Source organism: Microcebus murinus, chromosome 12 (genome assembly GCF_040939455.1).
Source record: "Microcebus murinus isolate Inina chromosome 12, M.murinus_Inina_mat1.0, whole genome shotgun sequence".
Taxonomy (NCBI): domain Eukaryota; kingdom Metazoa; phylum Chordata; class Mammalia; order Primates; family Cheirogaleidae; genus Microcebus; species Microcebus murinus.
The window spans coordinates 82,817,898-82,827,930 of record NC_134115.1 but is presented as its reverse complement, the minus strand read 5'-3'; positions in this window follow the sequence as shown (position 1 = coordinate 82,827,930).

The window sequence follows — 10,033 nt, the reverse complement described above, 5'->3', positions numbered from 1 at the left end:
CCTCAGCGGGTGACTTCCTTCTCTGGGCGTCAGTTTTGGCGTCTGTGAAATGGGGGAATAACGGCCTGCGAGCTCCCTGCGTTGCGCGTCCAGGCAGTCCCAGGGGGAGGGGGGACAGGACGCGGCGAGTCCCCAAGGTCCCTTAGTGTCTGGATACACAGACACAAACACCCACGCCTCGCCCCGCTGGACGGTGTGGGCTGGCGGGTCACTGCCGCCCGTCCGCGCTCCCAGCGGGCCCCGCCCCCAGCGCGGCTCCTGCAGCCGCCGCGCGCCACCTTGTGGCCGTGCCTGGGAGAGTCCGGCAGGCGCCGGCGGGGCGGGGGAGCGGAGCGCAGGGCGTCGCGGGCAGCAGGCCCGGCCGGCCGAGCTCCGGCCGCGGCAGACCGTCTTGGCCGCCGGGTCTGGGCCTGGACAGGGCAGTAGGGTGGGCCGGCCGCTCTGAGACCGTCCCTCGGGACAGTCCGCTTCCCCCTCCCCCCCACGTGGGGAGGTGCGAAGGGAAAGGAAATCTAACCTCAGTTTACCCCTTCAACAACACTGCAAGGCCAGCACGGGCCCCTTTTTACGGATGGGGAAACCGAGGCACAGAAAGATGAAGTCAGCCGCTCGGGGTCCCGCAGCGTCAGTGCCTCCCTCCAGCCTGTCGCCGCGCCTCTGGCCGGGGTGACTCGCAGCCCACCGGGCGGTGTTTGCGGCCTGTCCCGGTCCCGGTCCCGGTCGGTCGGGGCGGGCCTGGGCTGGATCCCCGCCTGGCCGTGCCTCGGCGGGCTCTTGCCGCCCGCTCGCCCTCCGGACGCGCTGCCCCTCTGCAGGGGGCCGCAACGCTAGCAGCTTCCACCTGGGACGCCCCAGCCCGACTGCCGCTCCGCGGGCCCCCTCGCTTCAGCTCTCGGGCTCGGGTCCCACGGCTCCCTCTGGGGCCAGGGCCGGCCACCTCCAGCCCTGACCTCACTGGGTCTTTCTGAGGCCTTCGGGTTGTCGCCCTCCTCTGTCCGGAACTCTCTCCCGCTGGCTTCCTCAAGCCGTGCGCCCCGGTTTCCCTCCTACCTCCCTGGCCTCACCCTCTTTCCCCGCAGAATGTTGGGGTGCGTCGGGTCTGCTCCCAGCACCCTGCCGAGCGCGGCCACACCCAGGCTTCCGTGAGCGGCTTTCTCTCACGGGCTTTCTCTCAGTGGTTCTCCACCTTGTCTCACCTGCCCCTCGAGACAGAGATCTCCTATCGCCCCTTATTACCCTGAAATGAAGGCATATATCTTCCAAAAGAAAACCATCTCAGCGCCCTGACTGAAATAGCAGAGGGAGGCTCTATATTCTAGTGGTGAAATATACAGACGCCGGTTCAAATCTTGGCTTCTCCACTTCCCAGCTCTGTCACCTTCGGTAAGTCACTTAACCTCTCTGTGCCTCAGTTAGCTCCCTGGTAAAAAAAAAAAAGGGATAACAAGAGCAACTTACTGCATAGAGTTGTTTTGAGAATTAAATGAGTGATTATTTATAAAGAATTTAAGGCCGGGCGCGGTGGCTCACGCCTGTAATCCTAGCTCTCTGGGAGGCCGAGGCGGGCGGATTGCTCGAGGTCGGGAGTTCAAAACCAGCCTGAGCAAGAGCGAGACCCCGTCTCTACTATAAATAGAAAGAAATTAATTGGCCAACTAATATATATAGAAAAAATTAGCCGGGCATGGTGGCGCATGCCTGTAGTCCCAGCTACTTGGGAGGCTGAGTCAGAAGGATCGCTTGAGCCCAGGAGTTTGAGGTTGCTGTGAGCTAGGCTGACGCCACGGCACTCACTCTAGCCTAGGCAACAAAGTGAGACTCTGTCTCAAAAAAAAAAAAAAGAATTTAGAACAGTGTTTGGCCATGTTAAGAGTTAATTTAGTATTACTTAAATTAATAAATAAGGACAGTAATTTAAGATATTTACTTTGAATTGTAAATACTCTTGTTGACAACAGTAGCAGACATGATAAAATGAGAAGTTTGTGCCTATACACAGAATCCTCCTGAATGTGACAGCCACAAATGCAGACCAATATGGAGATCGTCCTGTTGGCAGCTCAAATCCCATAAGTAGCTTTGCCATTAATTTCCAAATTATGTAATTTCCAAGTATATAAGTTTCCAAAATGGTGACAAATCTGAGTAAATCTCCAAACAAGATAAGGTGCAGTCTTCTTTCAATTTACAAGGAAGTCAGCCAGGCATGGTGGCTCACATCTGTAATCCTAGCAGTCTGGGTGGCTGAGGCAGGAGGATCTCTTGAACTCAGGAGTTCAAGACCAGCCTGAGCTAAAGCAAGATCCTGTCTCTACAAAAAATAGAAAACTTAGCTGGGCGTGGTGGTACACACCTGTAGTCCCAGCTACTCAGGAGGCTGAGGCATAAGAATCACTTGAGCCCAGGAGTTTGAGGTTGCAGCAAGCTATGATGACGCCACTGCACTCTACCTGGGACAACAAAGCAACACTCTCTCTCTCTCAAAAAAAAATTTTTTTTACAAGGAAGTTGTATTTCTGGCAAATTCAGTATATGTTAAAAACCATGTAAAAATGCTCTCTGTTTACGTGCAAGCCAGACTTGGGCCATAGACTTGGACAATTACAAACAGGTGTTTTCCCTCCACACTAACAGCTGGCAGGAAATTCAACAAATGGCACGTGGGACAATTCTTTGAACTACCCTAAACAACACTGGGCTCAGCCCACTAACTGCCAGTGATGCCTCCAGGCATCATGATAACTAAACCCACACACCCCCCAATTCCCAAAACAGGGCCTAGGAGGCCCTGTTCATTGTACACTAACTGCCAGAGGGATTTTTCTAAACCCCAAATTGTGTCTCTTGTCTGTTACCCCCAGGCCAAGTCTGAATTCCTGAGCCTGGTGCCCAGAGCCCTTCCCAATCCAGCCCCCTGTTTGGCCACTCCACAACACACATCGACACCACCAGTCGCCACCATCTCCCCTGCCTTCTACTCTCAATCGCTCAGCATCCCTCCCCTCCCTCTCTCCCCCATCCCAGCTACAAATACACACCCCCACACATGCACACACACGCATGCACACACACACATGCACACACACACACAGGCACACACACCCTGGGCTGGTTATGGATTTTTGCTGCCAAGTCTTTGCTCCTGGGGTCTGCTCCCTGGACTCCCCACCTGATGGAATGTCACGGAATGCCGGCTGACACCTTGCTAATCCTTTCAGACTCAGTTCTGGCATCGCCTTCTCAGAGAAGACTTACCTGGTCCCCACCCCTCCCCCAGGCTTGCCCAGGGCCTCTTCTGGGCTCCCACAGACCCCTCGTCTTCCCTCAAAGACCCCGGCACTGATCTTACCCTATTCTGGTTGCCAGTATAGACGTCTGTACCCACCCTAAGTCAGGGCGTATGGTAGGCGATTAATACACAGGTGGGAACCACTCAGCCCTCGCCCTTGGGAGCTCGTGTCTAGCGGAAGAGCCAGACCCGTGGACAGCACGAGGAGGTGCTGGCTCAGAACCTGGTGGGAACCCAAGCACAGAGAAGCCAGCTGCCAGAGGGCAGTTGCCCAAAGGAAGTGGGAACTTGGAGCATGAATAGTTTTCCAGGTGGAGAAGAGGCAGAAGGCATACCTGGCTGAAAACTCGCCATGGGCAAAGATGAGGGAGGGCATCGTGCTTTCAGGAACTGCAGACGGGTCAGTGTTACCTGAAGTCAGGATCTGAAAAGGCAGTAACTAGAGATGAGGCTGGTGGGTCAGCAGAGGATGATGATGTGGAGCTTGTAGGTGTCGAGAAGGTTGGACTTTGTGCCGGGAGCACTAGGGAGCCATGGAGGAGGTTAAAGCAGGGGAATGACGTGGTCAGGTCTGCATGTGGCAGAGTTCCCTCTAGAAAGAGTGTGGAAGGTGCACTGCAGGAGGACAAGCATGGAAATAATCCAGGGAAAGGTCACCAGGTCTGGAACAGGACAGGCACGGGGTGGACAGCAGGAGTCGGCATTTGAGCTACAGGAACAACAGAACTTGGCGTCCACGGGGGCTGAGAAAGAGAGAGGCCTCCAGGACCTCAGCCAGATGAACCCCCTATGGGAAGGGTGGAGACACGGGCAAATGGCCTGGGGAGGGTGGCCAGGACAAACCCGGCCCTCCCCTGGCTGAAGGCCAGGCTGCAGGCTCCTCTGGGGACACTAGAGGGCGCGCCAGGACAGGCCCAGGCTCCTCTTTCCCGCGGGGGACAAGACCCGCCCCGCCGCCCAGACTGGCCCAGACTGCGCCCGGGGCCCTGCAGAGCCTGGCCCCAGGCCGACGGCCTCCGTGTCTCGGGCCACCTCATCCTCCGGCCACTGAATTTGCGGGGGGAGGGGCCTCCTTGAGGTGGGGACACAGGTCGGGGACTGCAGGCAAGAAGCCCTGACAGCTTGTCCCCCCCTAGTGCTCCTCCCCGCCCGGCCCCGCGGGAGAAGGGGGTGGCTGGCCCCAGGTTACATCGCTGTCAGAGGCACAGCCGGCCCCAGCCAGAGCTGCCGCCCGCTGCGGGAAGGAACAGACTGGAAGGGAGCAGGCAGCCCTTCCTACCCCTTCCTACAAATCCTAGGTGGGGGGAGTTTCCCGGAGCCATCCCCCGCACAGGGCACCCCTCCCCCAGGATGTGCTGGGGCTGAAGTGACAGTGGCGTATGGAGTGGGGGCAGGGCGTGCGCGGCCGCCACATTTATGTGAGATGCGCGCATGTCACTGTGAGGCTGAGGCCCGGGGACAGGGCCTCACATGGGTCACTCCGGGAATTGGGGCAGAGGTGAGATTCGAACTAAGGTCTCTCAATCCCAGCCCAGAACTCTCCCCACCCGTGATTTCATCAAAGGCCCTTGGGGTCACACTCCGTCTGTGTTTGGGGTCATGGCTGAATGTCTCTGGTCAGGACAGTCTGGGGCTGAAGTCTGGGCTCAGTCTCTGCTCAGGGTCAGGGGTCAGGCGGGTGCCCTGAGCAGAGCACTGCAGAGCTGGCTTGGAGCCGGAGCCAGGCACCCCTGATGGAGATGCTGCCTGACCCTCCGCCTGTGGCGTTTGGGACTTGCGACCACAGGAGCTAAAGCGGGACGGGGTGTCCTGCGTGCGTTCATTCACACATTCGTTCATCCACCAACCCAGAGAGCAGTAAGCACCTCCTGCGTGCAGGCACGTGGTGCGTGCCGGGTCTAGCGGGAAGGGGACAAGGAACAGGGATTCAGCCGCGTCCCCGTGTCCTGAGGAAGGGTGAAGAGTTAGCCAGAGGAAATGAGCCGAGCCTGGGGGCAGGGACAGCATTCCAGCGTCCCCAGGGCAGGAGGCCAGGCAGGCTGGCAGGGCCGGGGAGTGGGGCAGAGGGCGGTGTGGCTGCAGTAGCTGGAGAGGAGGGGGCAGCTTAGGGAGTCCCCGGAGAGCAGGCAGCCCCTGAGGCCTGCAGGACGGGAGTGGCTTGGCATTTGAGAAGGATCGCTCCAGCCGCAGAGTGGGGAATGGCAGGATGACAATTTTTGGAAAAGTGATTGGCATGTCTGCTTGAGTCTAAATGGCACAATCTTTTAAAATTTTATGAAAACAAAAAATGAATAGCGAATGCAGACACTGAAACAGGAAACCTTTTTCCTATTAAGTCTGATGGAAAGAGCAAGCCCAGGCCCAAAATAATGCTGACAGGGTTTCAATAACCTGTGACAAAACTCGCCGCGATGCCAACACGGCTCCCTGAGAGCTGCCTCCTCGGCGGGGCTGAGCACCGGGTTGGAGGCCGCGGGAGCCGCACAGGGAGGCCGGGGCTGGGACAGGGCCAGGGCATGCCCCGGGGGCCCCTGGCAAAGCTGGAACTTGAACAGAGACTCCTGATTCCCAGGCTCGGACCTCTCTGTACACTCTGTGCTAGTCCACACGCACCACACACACTACATACTACACACACCACACACCACACATATACCACACACCATACACACACACCCCGTACACGTATGTCACATAGCACACACCACACACTACACATACACACACACCCATACATACCACATACCACAATATACCACATACCACACACACACCCATAAACATATGTCACAAAGCACACATACCATAGACACCACATACCACATACACCATACACACACCATACCCACATACCACACACCCACCACACACCATACACTACATACATACACACCCCATACACACATATCCCATACCACACACACCATGCACACACATCACACACACACCACACACCACGCACCACACACGTATGCCATACACACACCATACACACCACACATGCAACACACACAAAACACACACACACCACACACCATACATAAATCACACACATACCACGCACCACACATGTACCACACACTACACACACACCCCATATACACATGTCACACACCACACATACCACATACCGCACATACACCACACACTACGCACATACACACACCACACACATACCACATACCATGTGCATACACACCACACATACACCATGCACCACACACCATAATACACTACACACACACACCTCAAACACATCATATGTACATGTCACATGCCATACACATACATCACACACATACCACATATCACATGCAATACACACATACATCACCCACACCATATGCACATACTACATACACACAATACACACACATACACCCCCACTTCACACATCGCACACCTGTACACATCACAGACCACACCCACATCGCACACCACACACTGGAAACGCTCCCCAAACTCAGATACGCATATATACATATGCAAGATTCCACAAACACACACAGACTGGCTCACACAGACATACACTCGCCTGGACAGAAGTATGTATGTGCATCTACACACGCCCCCCAGAGCATTCAAATTCACACACAAACTCATACTCATGTACACACGTGCTCACACACGCATGTATCTGATCACTCCTAGTCTCAATGCCCAAATATATACAGACACTGGCACAGAACACACCCACACACAAATGCAGATATGTGCAGATATGCACAGTATACTCACAAGATATAAAAATACCCTCAGTACACATCGACACACATCAACGGACACACAGACCCCTGTGCCATCACAGACACCCAAACACACGCACACACACACACGCACACACACACACACACACACACACGGGCACACCCCACAGCCTGCAGCCCAGGGAGGCTAACGGGCTGGCGGTCTGGGCAAAGTAGCCACATGCCCCTGCTCACACCAGGCCGTTCGGGCACCAAGGTCGGCATGGAGACTCGTAGGGACCCTGCCACCACTCTGCAAGGCCTGGGAATCTGAGCCACAAAGTGCTGCCTCTTGCGGGAGGCCAAGGACACCGTCCCCATCAGAAGAGACAGGCAGGTGCCCAGGCAGCCCCGCTCGGCCGCGCACTGACCCTGCCCGGTAGCGCGTGCCGCGGTGTGTTTTGCTGGGGAGCTGGGGCAGGAGCAATGTCATGATGAAAGGAGAAAGCTGATCTATATGTGTTTAGCCTGCCTGCCTGCCTGCCTTTCTCTGCTATTTAATAAGGACCTTTTGTGAATCCAGCAAAACCAAGACACAGCCTCTGCCCTCCGGGAGCGCAGGCAGGGTGGGAGGGGGGGTGTGAGCAAGCAGACCTGGGGTCGAGCTGTCGCAACACACATTGTGATCATGGCTGGGAGGCCTCCCAGAGACCTGGCTTCCACCTGGGGCTGTGGGACCTTGAGCAATTCGTGTCCTTCTCTGAACCCCAGTTTCCTCTTCTGAGAAAGAGGGCCCATTAGCTCCCTGACCGCCTACTGGGTTTGTTATTAGAATCAAAGGCCGAGATGGCTGTGGCAACACTTTGTGGGGGAGGAAAGTTTTCGTAAAATAAGACTCAGGTGTTTATTAAGCACCAACTGTGTGCTAGATCCGTGATGTGGGAGAGTGAATGAGTGTGCAGGCTGCAGGGCTAGAGAGGCGTGGCTGGGTTCAAAGCTTTGGCAGGACTAGCCACCTGAACTTGAGCAGGCTACTTAAGCTCTCCGAGCCTCTGTTTTCTCATCTGTAACACAGGTCTAATAACGACACCCACTTTACGTGAGTGCTGTGGGATAATGCATGTTAAGTGAGCTCTTAGCACAGGGCCTGCCACAAAGTACATGCTCAATTAAGTCAGTTCCTGCCGTCATTTATAAGCTTTCATTTATTCATTCAGCTAACATTTGGTGAGCACTTACTATGAGCCAGGCTTGATCCTAAGTGCTCTCCAAATTCCAACTCAATTCGTTTGAAAACTCTATTACTATCCCTACTTTACAACTGAGGAAACTGAGGCACCAAGAGGTCCAGTCATTTATTCAAAGTCACACAACTGATAGGAGGCAGAACTGGGATGGGAACCCAGGTCGATGGGCCTCTCTAAATCCATCTACGAGACACAGAGTTCAAAGTCCTCCTCCCTTCTCCCTAGCAGCAGCCCCTGTTAAATAAATCATCCAGTGACGGTTTCTAATTCCCAGACTTGGTTGCAAATGAATTATTCACGTTGTAAGGCCTGCAAACCGCCAGCTGGGCCTCATTACCCGAGAAGGCCCGCCCGCAAGATGCCGCTCCCTCCCCTGGGCACGGGTCCTGGCGGGCGGGCCAGAGGCAGCCGGGGTTGGCAGGCCCCGCTCTGGGGCCCTGCTCCGGGAACTGGCAGGAGGGGCTTTCCTCCCCCCATTCCCAGGCTTTGCTTTCTAATAAGCTCACAGTCTGGTATTGCCGAGAGATCATAAGTTCTGGACTCAGCCAGCTGTGGGTTCCAATCCTGGCTCTGCCCTGAGCAGCTGTGTGACCTCAGGCAGGTGGCCTACCCTCTCTGAGCCTCTGGGGGAGGCTGACCAGCTGGCCCACACAGTAAGGGTGCAAGGTCCCACTTCACACTTTCCCTTCTTCCTCCATTTGTGGTCTGAGGCTTGTGCTGCCCTGCCAGGCCCTGTGCTGAATGCTAGGACAAAGATCCTGTCCTGTGGGGACATCCAGTGTCCCGACTAAACCCTTGGTGCGAGCCAGAGCCCCGGAGCTAGTTGTAGGGGATACTGTGTGTCCCAGAGCCCCTCTGCAGGGCCAAGCTGCTGTGACTGCCGATGCCTCCGTGGGTCATGCCCCATCCCAGGGGCAGCCCTCGGCCAGCGCCCGGCCCCCCTGCCCCACTGGAGCAACTCTAAAGACCCTCAGCCCCAGGGATCCTCGGAGGGGCCTGGGCTGCAACTTCACTGTGGGCCAGTCTCCTTCTGCCCAGTCAGCCTTTCTACTGCACTGCCTTCCACGTGGCTCTCCCGAGGGCCCCTGTAACCCTGCATGCAATCCCCCAGCCTGAGTCTGTTTCCAGGAACCCAAGCTAAGATACTTGTCACAGAGCCCAATCCTGGCATTAAATGAGATGCAACCCAGGTCACCAACAGATTCCTAAGTCCCAGGCGGACAGAGCCTCAATATTGTTTACAGATTGAGCCTCGTTTCTTCCCCAGTCCAAACTCGGACCCTAGCCCCAGACCGAGCCCTGATCTTGGTCAGACTGAGCCCAGGTCCTACGGCAAGCAGAGGACCGTCTGGGACAGAACAGAGATGGTAAGTGGGAAGTAGGAGCCTGAGTCTGGCTTAGACTGAGAGCAGAACCAGGCTAACAACCCGGTCGGCCAGAAGTCAGAGCCACCAAATCTCAGTGCCCAGGGAGGTCTTTATCAAAAACACCTAAATGGTTTCTCTTTATGGAAGAAACAAAATCTGAGCCAAAAATAACAGGAAAAATCATAATAGCTGCCATTTCTCGAGCAAGGAGTGTCTCCTGGGCACCAGTGCATGGGATGTACGTGTGGCCCACTGCTTCCTGGGACAGCGGGGGGGGGGGGGTGTTGTCACCCATTTTACAGCTGAGGAAGCTGAGGCTCAGAGGGAGAGTGACTTGCCTTCTGGACCACTCCGTATTTCTGCAGGGTCTAGGCTCAAGCGGAGGCCCATCTCCCAAAGAGAGGCTTGTGAGGGGCTTCCAGGCCCCATGTCCCCTGAACTAGC